Source organism: Tachypleus tridentatus, chromosome 13, assembly GCF_004210375.1.
Source record: "Tachypleus tridentatus isolate NWPU-2018 chromosome 13, ASM421037v1, whole genome shotgun sequence".
Lineage (NCBI taxonomy): Eukaryota > Metazoa > Arthropoda > Merostomata > Xiphosura > Limulidae > Tachypleus > Tachypleus tridentatus.
This window is the reverse complement of record NC_134837.1, coordinates 189,365,653-189,381,557: the sequence shown is the minus strand read 5'-3', so window position 1 is coordinate 189,381,557 and position 15,905 is coordinate 189,365,653. Positions and strand designations below refer to the sequence as shown.

The 15,905-nt window shown below is 34.5% G+C and overlaps 1 protein-coding gene across 2 annotated transcripts in view; it reads left to right on the top strand.

The window, feature by feature from the left end:
* Positions 1–15,905, top strand: part of LOC143238463 (transmembrane 7 superfamily member 3-like) — a 76,823-nt gene that overhangs the window by 42,869 nt on the left and 18,049 nt on the right. The window contains exon 11 of one of the 2 annotated variants that reach the window (XR_013020590.1): positions 12,369–12,391. The exons of the other annotated variant lie outside the window; for it this stretch is intronic. The gene's annotated coding sequence lies outside the window, so the exon portion shown is untranslated. Of the gene's footprint in view, positions 1–12,368; positions 12,392–15,905 lie in introns of those variants that run through there. 2 annotated transcript variants of the gene reach the window in all.

Sequence of the window (15,905 nt, the reverse complement as noted above, 5' to 3'; positions counted from 1 at the left end):
TCCTACAAAGAAAAAAGTTAAAAATAAAAATGTTTCACCACGTATTTAACAAGATAGAGAATTTCTCTAATTGAGTTAATCTTTGTTTTGAAATTTAATAACATCTCTAAAATGTTTAATTGATAAAATCTTATTGTACATACAGCACATCACAACAGTTAAAAATGAACACAGATTAAATATAATGTGAAAGTTTACAGATAAATTAAGCAAAAAAGGTCAATATTATCTATACTTCAGTGTCTTATTTGAATAAAGAAAAGCCACTTTGACACATGTTACATGTTTTAACAAGTAGTCAGGTTTGATGAGTTTGTAGTTTCTATTTTGTATCATGTTTTACCAAGTAGTCAGGTTTGATGAGTTTGTAGTTTCTATTTTGTATCATGTTTTACCAAGTAGTCAGGTTTGATGAGTTTTGTAGTTTCTATTTTGTATCATGTTTTACCAAGTAGTCAGGTTAGATGAGTTTTGTAGTTTCTAGTTTGTTACATGTTTTGCCAAGTAGTCAGGTTAGATGAGTTTTGTAGTTTCTAGTTTGTTACATGTTTTGCCAAGTAGTCAGGTTTGATGAGTTTTGTAGTTTCTATTTTGTATCATGTTTTACTAAGTAGTCAGATTTGATGAGTTTTGTAGTTTCCATTTTATATTTTGTTTCACCAAGTAGTCAGGTTTGATGAGTTTTGTAGTTTCTAGTTTGTTACATGTTTTGCCACGTATTCAGGTTTGATGAGATTTAGGTTTCCTATTTTGTTAATTTTTTCATATAGCTGAGTCACTTTCTGGTAGCAAGTGGGTGCTTAACAGACTATAAAATTAGCTATTGAAAATAAGATAAATAATGAGACAAGTGTCAGCTCATTCTGATGTATTCAGGTTCGCAACCATCTGCAGAAAACAACCGTTAATAACTACCATTTCACTGTTCATGAACTCACTAAAACTTTCAAAAAAATAACTAGAATGATTATCAGTGAGTAAGCGATGAAGAAAAGGCTTCTTAAATCCGGTTAGGACAGAAAAGAACACAACACCAGTTCGTTTGAACTTCGAAATAACTATGACGCAGTTGTTTGCCTTTGGTGTTCCGAGGTGAGAATCACAGACGAACGTTTTTTGTCAAACTAGCGTCGCTATGTTGTAACTAAAACAGATACTAATGTCACCCTTCTATAACTACTATAGAACACACGTCAGCCAGGTATATTATTTTTTTACTTGCAAACAATGTATACTGATATACACTGTGAAGTTATACAAACAAAACATTTAAGAACATCATAAACTAATAGCTTACTGAAGTTTAATTTGTTTAAATAATCACGAAGTACTCGATCAACCAACCAAACAAAAATATCGTTTCTGTGTAGAAATGTTTTCGTGTTATTAGAACTTTTTAGATTAAAATTCATATTTGTTTAAAGTTTTTATCCACAATGAACCTTTTTGTATTTTATATTTATGGTAAAGTTACTATGCTACTTCCTACCGCACATGATTTCAAACTATTAACCAAAAATAAAGCAGCTAGTCGGCACACCTAATCAGCCACCATCAGTGTTATGGGATCACCTTTCACTCCTATAACGCACCCATATCTTAAAATGCAGGGAATGTTTTGTGGTTCAAAATTCACTGTATCAGCACAGAAACAACCTATGATCTCATCATTTTTCAAAAATAGTTGGTGTCTAAACAGTAAAACAAAAGAAAGGTGGTGGTCAACATGTTCTTATGGAAAACACCACATTCTAATGTGACGGTCAATATCAATATTCGTTAGTGAAGAGTAGCCCAACATTTAGCGGTGGGTGGTGATGACCTATTGTATGGTCTATTACTTCTAAATGAGGGACGGATTACGCAGGTAATCCTCGAATAATTTTGCGAAACAATAAACAAACTCTTCGTCAAGTGCGAAAAGGATTATTTTCGTCACATCAGCTTATAAACACTAAATAACTTAATGATACGCGTAATTCACCAATGCTATACGGACACGTTTTCAGTTAACTAAGATAAATAAATTTAATTTCAGTGTGCTGATTAGAGTGCATGAACTATACTTACGAGAATTATCTGTTCACATCACATTGTCACAAAAATACACTCTCCTTTTTTATCTGTTCACATCACATTGTCGCAAAAATACACTCTCCTTTTTTATCTGTTCACATCACATTGTCGCAAAAATACACTCTCCTTTTTTATCTGTTCACATCACATTGTCGCAAAAATACACTCTCCTTTTTTATCTGTTCACATCACATTGTCGCAAAAATACACTCTCCTTTTTTATCTGTTCACATCACATTGTCGCAAAAATACACTCTCCTTTTTTGGTGTTGTTGGTTTTTTCAAGAGTAAAGGCCGAACCCCTGCGTTATATGGAATAAGAGTTGGTGGAGATTACTTTTGGTAGCTGCCTTTCTTCTAATCAATAAGTACAGAAAATAGTTACATCTGTTGGTGGGTAGATGATCGTATGTATCCAGTATGACGTGGTAGTTACAGTGATTGACACGCAATGTGAATTTCGCCAGTTCTAATCTTCGCTAAACATGCTCGTCCTAAATGATTACTGTCTGGTCCAGCCATTCGGGTGTAGAAGTTCTTAGCTTACAAAATTATATGCCGACCCATAACTAGTTCGGTCTAAGATCCTTACTAAAAGATGATGTTCATATGTAGCTCTGCGCGGGCCCGGCATGGCCAGGTGGGTTAAGGCGTGCGACTCGTAATCTGAGGGACGCGGGTTCGCATCCCCGTCGCGACAAACATGCTCGCCCTTTCAGCCTTGGGGGCGTTATAATGTTTCGGTCAATCACACTATTCGTTGGTAAAAGAGTAGCCCAAGAGTTGGCGGTGGGTGGTGATGACTAGCTGCCTTCCCTCTAGTCTTACACTGCTAAATTAGGGACGGCTAGCACAGATAGCCCTCCAGTAGCTTTGTGCGAAATTCAAAAAACACAAACACAAAACACAGCTCTGCACGAAGTTCTAACACATATAAACAAGCGAGCTTTTCACATCTATACCTCAAACTTTGTTATTGTTGTCGCCTAATTAAGAATTATGCAGTATAAGTCCAAACTGTGAACTAGCCTTATTACCTTGGCATACTCTAACAATCGTGTATTGTTTTTATTCATTATTTGCTTTTGATTATTTATGACGTGTCTGTTTTGTGTGTTTCCAAGAATGTAGATCTACACAAGGTTAACACGACACGTGTTTGACAAGCTTACAGCAATAAACCACTTAACTGGGTTCATCTGGGCAGCTTGCACAACCTTAGAACAATCTCTAATATTCGATAATAGAAAGTTATATTATATTATAGTGTATCATAGGGTAACAGCTACAATGAGGCAAGTATTCCCCAGTAGGCCAGCGGTAGATTTACGGACTTAGAACGCTAAAAATTGGGTTTCGATACTCGTTGTGAGCAAAGCACAAAACTGAAAAAAATGGTATTAATTAAGATAAAACCACACATATAAACAGTGTATAGAGTTTTTGTTTAAAGGTCTTAACTTTTGTTTTCTATTTGAAGGATTTAGCATCTTAGGATTAATATTAAGTAAACAGACTGTTTGTTTGTTTTGGAATTTCGCACAAAGCAAACCCGCGACCCTCAGATAACGAAGCGCACGCCTTAACGCGCTAGGCCATGCCAGGCCCATTAACTAAACAAAATAAAATAAAAAACTTCTATCTTCAGGTTAATATAACACTAACTTGAAATTGAAGATCATAAGACGGTGGATGCCACTGTGGTGTTTCACTCTATAAAGGATCGTGAGCTATTTGCGTTGCATGTTTGTTTATTTGTTGTTGTTGTTGAAAAAAGTATACAATGAAATTAAAAGGAAACAATAGATTACAAAACATAACGAGAATATATGTATATATATTTCTCATCAAACATTATTATTAATGTTAACTCTAAACATTAACTGCTCTTTTTCAGGACTAATAATGTTTAAAGACGGCTTTAAAGGTAACGAAGAAAAACTTTATTATAAGTTAAAAAAATTACAAAGCTGTGACAAAGCTTAATTATTATAAAGTACAAACTTTATTAACCACATGATGTTCACCGACGTCTTTCTAACATTACCAGAAAGGATTAAGTCGGCTCTGACATGTTAGGTATTGCAAGTTTAAATAATCTGAAATTTAATTTTAATTTAGAAGTTCATTGAATATCGATATGTATTAAGTTTATTCTATTTAGTACAAATATTCTTTCTAAACACAAATATATTTTATTATAGAAAAAACAATACAATTTATAATAACGGTTATCACAAGCAATGATTTATATACAAAAGTTTACAAACTTGCAAACAATATTGAGTCTTTTATCTGGTGTGGAAATGAATATCTTACTGATGGTTCGCAGTGAGTGAATTAGTTTCGAATTGATATCAGTAGAGTTCACATAACGGGTAGCTCTATTTTCAGCTGGTTTCAAGCAGTTTACAAGCTCACTTTTTACCGACGAAAATATCTAATATCCTCGTAGAAATACTAACATCGGAAGCTAATTCTCTAAAGTTAAATGACTTATAATGTTTGAAATCTATAAACGTTCATGGTCAAGTATCTGTAATTCCCAATTATAAACGTCAATCACAGTTATAGTTTTCGAGGTTTATTGTGTAGTAATTGCAGTTGTCTTTTATAAACTTGAGAGATTTTCTAGAAATTTCAGCTATGGCAACAATACTGATATTTAGGTACATTTTAACATTGTTGATTCTTAGGTTCGAGACTGTTTTACAAATTTAGTGAATGGGCGAGAATTTTGTAATTCACATTTAACAATATAAGTTACACGCATTTCTAAATATATATTTAACTAAACCAAACATCAATATTAAAATAAATATACATTAGTAAATCTGTTTCGGATTTAACAAACATTATAGCAATCGGAACACTACCTACATGAATAAATCGCTTTCTTAAGGCCCCAAGCGGCACAGTGGTATGTCTGCGGACTCACACCTCTAAAAACTGAGTTTCGATACCCATTGTGGGCACAGCACAGATAGCCCCTTGTGAAGTTTTGTGCTTAATTCGAAACAAACGAGAAACTCTTTCTTGAATAATAATTGTTATGGTGTGAACTGTGCTTTAACCTACTGAAATTTGATTATAATTAATTATTTTTGTTGTAATACGATACTGTTACTCTCATTCTATTTTTAAGCATTACATTCTTAACACTGTCTTGTAGGTTTGTACGAGAGAAAGATTGTATAATAGTATTTCAACCAGATTATATCTGTAATATTAAGTATTCCCGATACATTTCGCTTAATACGAGATCTCATCATGACGTTTGAAACACTATTTATAGAAACTATTTATTATAATTATAATTTTTAACGTGTGATTACCTTATTTTTTAATCTGGTGAAACGGGGTTATAATAAGATATACTGGTAGATTAATAAAACATTAAATGTTATTTGATTATGAGAGACAATGTAAGGAGTACCCGAAATCCACATTAGTATATTTGTGTTTTTTTTTCCGCACCAATTCGTGTAATTTCTGTGAAAATAAGAAATTGTCCATAAATGTCGAGAGGTTTAATCTATTCTTTACAAAAATATTTGGATTTATTGAAACCAATGTGGCCAAACATGAATTATCACTACCTGTAAAACTGGTGTAATGTGTAGTCCATTGACAGGAGTGCTTGGGTGTAAAACGTACCATCACTAGATTCTTAGTGACTTCTGAATATTGTACAATGATATCACCAACTAAGTGATAATCAACAACCAGTGTAACCTAAAATGAGTTAATATTACCTGTGATATGAATTCTAAATATGAATTTCCTGGGATATACAAACTATACATCATTTTAAAGATATTTTGCAAAGTTGTTTTTTAAGTATCCTAACCAAAGTCTTGATGCAGATTATATCACCTGGAGCTTGTTGATCATTATTGGTGACTGTTATCCAATGATGAAAAATATTTTCACATACTAACATAGGCTTGAAGGAAAATAAATGAACGGTTTGTTATTTATTTTAATAATGGAGGAGTTTAGCACCGGAGAAAGACTTCAATACTAAGTCTTATCGTAGCAAGTTGGTCAGTGCGTAGTCTAATCAATGTTGAGCCCAGCATGGTCAGGTGGGTTAAGGCGTTCGACTCGCAATCTGAGGGTCGCGGGTTGGAATCTCCGTCGCACCAAACATGCTCGTCCTTTCAGCCGTGGGGGCGTTATAATGTGACGGTCAATCCCATTATTCGTTGGTAAAAGAGTAGCCAAAGAGTTGGCGGTGGGTGGTGATGACTAACTGCTTTTCCTCTAGTCTTACACTGCTAAATTAGGGACGGCTAGCGCAGACAGCCCTCGTGTCTCTTTGCGCGAAATTAAAAAAACAAACCAAACCAAACCAAACCATAAAGCCAAGAAGCATCTGTCAGTGTGGTCAAAACTATAACATTACGTTTAGCTTCACATGAGTGATTTCGGGAGTTGCAATCAGGGAAATAAAGATATAATGATGTATTTGTGAAACATGTTTAGTATAATAATGTACTTGTGAAACATGTTTAGCTCTTTTTAACCTTTTGATAAAATTCACCACAAACGAAAAAAATAAAAAATTATAGCAAATAGGATTTTAAGAGTTTGTTTCTAGTTTTACGTCACTACTTATGACGACATGCTTTCTTGGGTGAATTCTGTTTGAATTCTAAATAAAATATTGTATATTTAACGTAATAGACCAAAGAGATGAAGCGAACTTTGCCCCATGATAAGAACTGGTATCTTAATTCAGCGCATAACTAGTGTAGCAACACACCATTGTAGCTATTCATGTTTGTTTAGAGAACAGTAAGTTGGGCCCTTAGTGGCACAGTAGCATATCTGCGGACTCGCACCGTTAAAAACCGGGTTTCTATGTTCGTGGTGGACAGCGAACAAATATCCCATTGTGTAGCTTTGTGCTGAATTTCAAATTTTATGTAATGGATTGTCAAACAATACATTATTTTAATAATTAGATGTTAGGCGTTAAGTACCCAGGGGGGACAGCAGTAAATTTACAGATTTGCAATGCTTGAATTCGGTGCTCGGATCCTTGCGGTGGACAGAAAAACATTATCGACATTTACATGGTGCATAAATTTATTGGATTGTTTGTTTGTTTTTGAATTTCGCACAAAGCTACTCGAGTATAATCTTTGTTAGTCGTCCCTAATTTAGCAGTGTAAGACTAGAATCATCACCGTCAACTCTTGGGCTACTCTTTTACCAACGAATAGTTAAATTGACCGTCACATTATAACGCCCCCACGGCTGAAAGGGCGAACATGTTTGGCGCAACGGGGATGCGAACACGCGACCCTCAGATTACGAGTCACACGCCTTAACATGCTTCGCCATGCCAAGCCCTAATAATAAATAAAAATAAAACATAAGATACAAAATACAGAAAGTGTCCCAAGCTATTCATAGTCATCACTTTAAGACCTTTTTAAGGCCTCTATAGCATTTACAATATCAATAACAAAGTTGATTTCTATCAAAGAAGTTTGATATAAAGTCCACAATATTTATCAGGGAATGTCCGACACTGGCACTTAATTGACTTTAGTTATTTTGGACCAGCTTATTGACCCTACAAGAGTTACTTTGGGGACAGAAATTCAAAGTCAAAATCGTTCTCTGTAGTGACCCGATCACCCCTCAACTATGAGAATCCTTTATGAGTTACTTTGAATGGGAGGCGGTGAGTTAAAGTTTGAATTACGGCTAAGCCTACAACATGTTCAAACACTAAAATAACAATTACACGCCACCTTCCCTTTATTTCATTTATTTGTTTTGGCAAGCTATATAATGAAAGCCAAATAAAAGATTAAAAATTGTAACAATGTTAATTTAAAACTTAATGAACGTAATTGATTTTTGGTTTTGACAAACAAAAATACATAGAGATAAAATTGTTATATTCATGAGGATAAACCAAAAGCTTTCAGGTTTTACGGTCAAAGTCTGAAAGGTGTAGATAAATTTTCAATTTATTTTAAAATTCTTCCTAATGCTAGCGAAGGAAGGTATTGTTTAAATTTAAAAGTATTAGAGCTGTCTTGGATTTTCATTTTGTTTCATGCTTTTTAATTATAACTTAATTAAGCGTTTAAAGTTATTTTGAGAAAAATCTGTTTTTTTCTATAATCATCTGTGCACTACAGTTTCTGAATGTGACATCATTTTTTTTGTAAAAATACTATGAAGAAAATTACGCAAAATGGCCGTTGAAAGAGATAAAAGAAAAATGTTGCAGGTCAAACCATCAATAAGTGAACAACATATATATTTTAAGATGTGTGTGTATATATCTGTATTTTGTTTGTTTTGAATTTCACACAAAGCTTCTCGAGGGCTATCTCTGATAGCCGTCCCTAATTTAGCAGTGTAAGACTAGAAGGAAGTCAGCCAGTCATCACCACCCACCGCCAACTCTTGGGCTGCTCTTTTACCAACGAATAGTGGGATTCAGCGTTACCTTATAACACCCCCATGGCTGGGAGGGTGACTATGTTTGGTGCAACCGGGACTCGAACACGGGACCCTCATATTACAAGTCGAGCGTCTTAACACGCTTGACCCATATATACGTCTACTATTATCGATACAACGCTTCTTTTATTCCTTCTTATCTTTTTTTTATAATGTTTTGTAAGTTGAAAGCAAGATTTGCTTGGTAGAAGTACGTGGTATATTTACCACTACAAATATTATTTAATGAATTTCAACCTTTCATTATTTGTTTAATATTGAAGGTGAATTTTAGTTAGAAATTTGTATTTCGTCTGATACGAAAATATTCTTGAAGTTTCCAAATGCAAGAGTATAAAACTTAGAGACGAAAAATCACTGAAGATATAAAACTGTTCACAACTATTATTCACCAGTTAATCAAGTCATACTAAAGCATTATCCACAAATATTCTGTTACTTATGTTATGTTTCGATGAAGTTTTGCTAATTTTTTTACAAAATTAATGTTCATCTTTTACTCAATGTAAGAAAAACAAGAGAGAGAGAAATACTTGCAAAAACCTTCTGGTACACCAACTCGTGATAACGAGAAACCCACTTGAAGTAAAAATGTATTCTCAAGAGGGCTGGTTTTGGTATCAAAACTTTAATTAAAGTAAAGTACAGAATAGCGTTTCGACCTTCTTCGGTCATCGTCAGGTTCACAAAGAAAGAATGAGGTATTTGACCGGAAGCTGACCACATGTTTGAAAGAGATTGTGTAACTGAATGTCGGAATGTAGAGGGCGTGCTTAGATGTTTGAATATATAATTTAATATTACTTATTTTATTATTATTATTTATTATATTATTTTTGATATAGGTATAAAGGTGTTCCTTTGTATTGGTTTATTTTGGGCTTGAGTTGTTGTATAAGTAAGGCTTCTTTAATTTTGCGTTTGTTTATGTTTGTTTCTTTATTTAGTATTTGAGTGTTTTCTATGGTTATATTGTGTTTATTTGATTTGCAGTGTTCGAAAACGTGTGAAGGTGACTTTTTGTGTTCTTTGAATCTGGTTTCCATTTTACTACTTGTTTCTCCGATATAGAAGTCGTGGTAGTTATCACATTGTATTAAATAAATAATGTTGGTGTGGTGTTTGTCAGTGTAGTTTTTACATAGTATAGACCTCAGTTTTGTGCTTGGTTTTTAAATATATTTGGTATTAACTGGAATGTCATATTTTGTTACTAGTTTTTGCCAAATGTTGGTTATTTGTCTGCTGATGTCGGGAATATATGATATGCAGCAGTATATGGTTTCGTGATTTTTTTGATTCGTGAGATATATTTACTTTTGTTGGTTGATTTTGCTTTCTGTCTAGGTGTGTGCGTATAATGTTTTCTACGGTTTGTGGAGGAAACTTATTGATGTTTATGAAGTATTGTTTTATTTTGTCTAATTCATCGTTAATTTTATCCGGTGAGCATAGTTTTATGTCTGTGTTTATTTGGTTTCTTAGTTTGTTGAGTTTTTGTTTTGTTTCGTGTGCTGAGTCCCAAGGAATGTATAGTCCAGTATGAGTGATTTTCGGTGGATTTCTGTTTTAAATTGTGTATCGGTTCTTGTAATTGTGAGGTTAAGAAATGATATTTGATTGCTTTCTTCCTGTTTACATGTGAAGTTAATGTTGGGATGTATAGAGTTAATGTGATTGGAAAAATTAAGTATGTGTTCTGTAGATTTGAATCCCGCAACCGTGTCATCTACATATCTGTACCAGTATAGTGGTGAATGTAATGCTGTGCTAATTGCTTGTGTTTCAACTTGTGTCATAAAAATACTGGCTAGAACAGGTGATACTGGGCTGCCCATGCTTAGGTCATATGTTTGTATTTAGTTGTTTGTGGTTGTTGAACATAAAGTTTCTCTTCATCGTGGTGAATTCTATGAGGGTTGCTAATTGGTTGCTGGGAATGTCTATAGATGGGTTAGGGTATCGGATGTAGAGTTCTAAGGCTATTTTGCAGGCTTCAGTGATTGAAACTTCTGTAAAGAGGGATATAACATCGAAACTGACCATTAAGGCTTTATGATTAAGTTGATTAAGATTAGACTTGAAATTAAAAGAGTCTTTGATGAATGAGCTGGCTGATATTTGGAGAATGCCCATGCTATGTATTTACCAAGATTGTAATTAAACGATTAATATGTGAACATTACTGGTCGTAATGGACAATCTGGTTTATGAGGTTTGGGGATGCCGTATATCTGTGGTGTGCGTAAGTCGGTTTTGCATAGGTAGAAATAAAGTGTTTGTGAAATTGTTTTGGCTTTTTACAGTTTTAGTAGTATTTTCTTTAGTTGCGTTTCGTGTGTATTTGTTGGATTTGTGTGTATTTGTTTAAATTTATTAGTATCTGATAGGATGTTCTTCATTTTTTTCAACCCAAACGAGCCATTTTTACATATATATTTTTCTCTGCAAGTGGGTTTTCTCGACATCACTGATTTCTGTTTCCTGCTCTATCCTTACGCATTTTTAATATACTATAACTTAGAGTAGTTATTATTTAATAGTACTATTTCCGTGACAATTTCAAGTTTTTTTTAACTGTTAACAGATCTACTGTTAATTATTGGGTTAGTTGCAAGCTCACTGTTTGTAACTCTTTAGGATTAGTTGTTCAGCCCAAAGCTGTGCTTTGCCCACGCAGACTTCCCGCTGAGCCAATAAGGGGTTTCTTTAATAAGATCTTCTGTAATAAATAATCTATCTTTCGTAATTTTCTCTAATGTTTCTTTAAAAGACTTTATGCTTTCATTTATTCCAAATATTTAACTGACATTTGTAGTCAGGGGTAAGCATAAATATTTTAAAGTGACTTTTCCCAATAGTCATTTTGTTCCGTAACCGGATAAACAAAACTGTAAAAAGCACAGGGGTGCTCTTCTTATATGACCCCCATTTCCTCTATTCACGGAGCTGTAAGAAGCACAGGGGTGCTCTTCTCTTATGACCCCCATTTCTCCTATTCACGGAACTGTAAGAAGCACAGGGGTGCTCTTCTTATACGGCCCCATTTCCCCTATTCACGGAACTGTAAGAAGCACAGAGGTACTCTTCTTATATGACCCCCATTTCCTCTATTCACGGAACTGTAAGAAGCACAGGGGTGCTCTTCTTGTATGACCCTCATTTCCCCTGTTTTCACTTACCTTCCACATTCCTACTTGATAACTATTTTATAATATATTGGGCTATAACAGTTGCTTTGATTTATGTATATTTGCATTTTCGAATTGACATCCGATCCACTCATTACCAAATACGCAAACACTGTTTATCTATTTATCTCCTCTTGTGAATTTGATTAAAGTGGTAGAATATGCACTTACTGTATTATTCAAAACTTCACCTGAAAAACTAGATAATGAGATAAAACTTTAACAGCTCATCGCTACGTGAAAGGTAAGACAGTATTAACAGAAATTTAGGTATAAAGCATTTCATTAGATTACATATAAAGTTTGCTTGAGATTAGGAAAGTGAGGCTCATTTATTTTAGATTTAAAAAAGAAGAGTTTACTTCCTATTGCCTAAAAATTGCTTTCCAACTGAAAAAAACCACCAAAATCGTCGAAAATTATATGTTTTGTTGGTAACTTCAGCTAGAATAATTACTACAGAACAAAAATGTACCATAGCACAGAAATATGTTTGAATGTCAGAGTAAATCTGTTTAGCTTACAACAATAAGTTATGTTTGCAAAACCGGAGGCAAAGATTCACCTGAACATTAACTTATCAAAACATACATTTGCTCGTTTGATTAGATGTTCACCAACGCAAAACGACTAAGACCATCTATGCCAAAGGAGGTACCAAGGCCAGCTCCATCAAACAAGGTACATAAAACCCACAAATTAAGACTGAAATTGCATAGTTGTAAAAAGTAACAACAAAAGTAAATAATAAAAATATAAATATTATTATAAAGGCCAATGATACGAAAAAATAAGAAAATAAAAGTTAAATTAAATGATGACATCATTCTATGAAAAACAGTGAAGTAGGTTTATAAAAATATGATTTATTTTAATGATTTGTTTGTGTGTTTGGAATTTCGCACAAAGCCATTCGAGGGCTATCTGTGCTAGCCGTCCCTAATTTAGCAGTGTAAGACTAGAGGGCAGGCAGCTAGTCATCACCACCCACCGCCAACTCTTGGGCTACTCTTTTACCAACGAATAGTGGGATTGACCGTCACATTATAACGCCCCTACGGCTGAAAGGGCGAGTATGTTTGGTGTGACGGGGATTCGAACTCGCGACCCTTAGATTCCGAGTCGAGTGCCTCAACCACCTGGCCATGCCAGTCCTCATATATTAATAATTACTATAATAATTAATAATAGTGGGATTGATTGTTATATAATAATGCTCTCGCGGCTGAGAGGACGAACATGTTAGGTGTGACCGGGATTCGAAGCTGTTGCCCTCAGATTACGAGTCGAACGCCCTCACTGTCTGGCCATACCAGGCCCTATTTTAATGATGTTTCGAACATAAGATTCATATAAAAAAGTTTCGAAACAACTAGTATTTGCTTATGTTAATCTAAAGAAGATAATCAAATACTAGTTACTTGGAGAGCTATGTCTTGAAACATCCTTAAAAGGAATCATACGTAAGTCCAAAAAGGTAGGGCACGATCGTGTATGTGACAGGCTCATTTGATGCGTAAGCACTAAATAAAGTGTCACTGATTGTTTAAGTTGACATTACTGAGTTAAAGCGTTTTCATGATCACGACCTGTTACTTGCCTTCTGGAAGTGCGTCTTGGGCAACTATTTCCTCATGGAGAAAGGCAGAACGGATACACGATTTAAGATAATGATATCTCTTATATGAAAACCCATAGCTATGGGTCATATGTCACTGATACCCACTGGAGGAAACCTGGGCAAAAATTCACAAACCTAAAGGGATTTTCGCACTGAAACTCTGAATGGTTACAGGGTATGCAGTTCCTAACAGAGTGGTATGAATATAACGGACTCCAACTAAGTGGTCATGAGATCTTGCTAGGGTCAATGTATGTTTCCTTTATAAAATCTACTGTGACTAATCACTCAATTACGCACGATAATTGTCAGAGCTACAGAGGTCCTGTTATGAGCTGGAGCAAGGGAAAAAAGAGGAGAAATATATACAAGATAGACCTGAAACGTAAAAGAGTACAGTAATAGAATCTGTGCAGTGCAAAGTAGAGAGAGCACACAAAAAAGAGCAGAAAATATATTTTGATGAAGACTAAGGTCCTGGAAGTGGCAATCATTCGACCACCTTCAAGTGGTGTGACAATGTAAGATACTTAACATTCACCTTTGATGGGTGTCTGTCCTTCAAGGATCATGTAGGTGCAATAGTGGAGAGGGCAAAGAAGTAGTTTGAAGCTTTGAGGATCAGAGCTGCTGCAGATATGGAGGGAAAACTGCTGTTCATTCTCTAGAACATCTCGTGCTATCAGTTGTAGAGTGTAGCTTTGGAATACTAACATTATCAAAAACACATTTGGAAAAAACCATAGGACATTCAAAATAAGGTTATGAGGAATATCTTTAGCTGTACTTGACAACCTTATTGTAATGATGAGATTTATGCTGGTATTGTTTACCATTGAGGAAAAACGTTTAGTTGCCCGGAAGAAAGTTTACTTAGAAAGTGTCTGTTGACACGAACCATTACTTCTAGGATGTCCTAAACGATGAAATGGCGTACAGGAATAAAAGAAGAATGTCATGAGGGGCAGAAACTGAGGTGTGAGGATTGGAGAAGTTTTACATGAGAAGATCTGCAGTAAACTTAACTCATATTCAAAAATTGTTATTACTCTTGGATGAAAGATCGGATGATAGGAAACCCGAAGACTCAGGATTTACACTGATAGTTCAGTTATCAGAGCTAAGTGTAATGAATGGACTTTGTTGGACATCCACTATCTAGGCGTGTTGTCGCTGAACACAGCAAGGAATGTTTTGACAGAACCTTAATTATGAAGATGGAGATCGCAGCTATTTCAGCTACCCTGAAATAGCTTGAGAATCAGCTTGATAGACATGTAGTAGCTGTAGTATATTCATAAAGCGAGCTGGAATGGCTACAATCTCTGGAAAAGTCGCTTATTAAGAACCTATTAAGGACATTTGCTCTGGTTTAAGGAAATGAAAGGGTGGATAAATTAGGCGGAAAATTGAGGCCAAACAAAACAGGTTGTAAAGGCCCAAGGGCAACAATTTAAGCAAAACACCAGAAAGACTGACGTAATGGAAAAATTTGCCAAGGTTTGGTTCTCCAGAGGAAATGGAAGAAAGCCCTGACTGAGAGAAAAAGAGCAGCGGACATACAATCAACATGCTACAGAAAGAATCATCACTTCTATGCTTCGATGGCTACTGAGGGCGAGAATAGAGGGTTCGTGGAATTTTCCCACGTGCGGAAATGTCAATCCTTCAACCAAGTAACCAAGTTCAAAATGACGGTTTTGTAAATTATGTTAATAGAAAAATAACTTATGTCTCGTTTTGGCGAATTTGTAATCAAAAAGTTAAAGTAATAATCACGAGATTTAACGATATTAAAAAGGGTTTTATAAGAAATTGTTGAAAGCATGAGTGACTGAATTGTTTAATAAATAATGGGTTAATTGAAGTTATGCTCATGGCTGAAATTAACAGTCTAAACATACAACTTCATTTATAGTAACGTATTTTAATCCGGATTGAGAAACATTGTTCACGCATGGAATGAAAATGTGTATTATATATGTGTCTCAACTGGCGCAATAGTATGATTACAGACTTACAACGTTAGAAACTGGGTTTAGATACCAGTGGTGGGCAGAGTAGAGATATACTATTGTGTAGCTTTGTGCTTTATTAAAAAAAACAAAATACTTATGTATGGTTTGAATAATCCAATTTTTATATCAATTTGATACGTACATCACAGCATAAAAATAAAATTTTTATATAGGCAAATGTACATTTGCGGTAAAAAAGGAAAAACATGTTTTTTTTGTAAAGCTATTATGTAAAGTTTTGAATCTAAACAGTGAAATGTTAGACCATTTATCAACTACTAGGGTATTACCAAAACAACTATAAATTCTGACTGATATTATATCGTACTTTATAATTGTGATTTTTAAACAATAAGAAACAAAAAAAACAGAATCGCTCATAATTCACATCAGTTTTGAAATTTTAAAATATTAAAAAAACAGTCTCCTGGTATTGTAAATGAAATTGGTGAACATGGTTTAAATAAACCTCAGGAGGTACACATTAATAGTTTTAATATGGAGCTT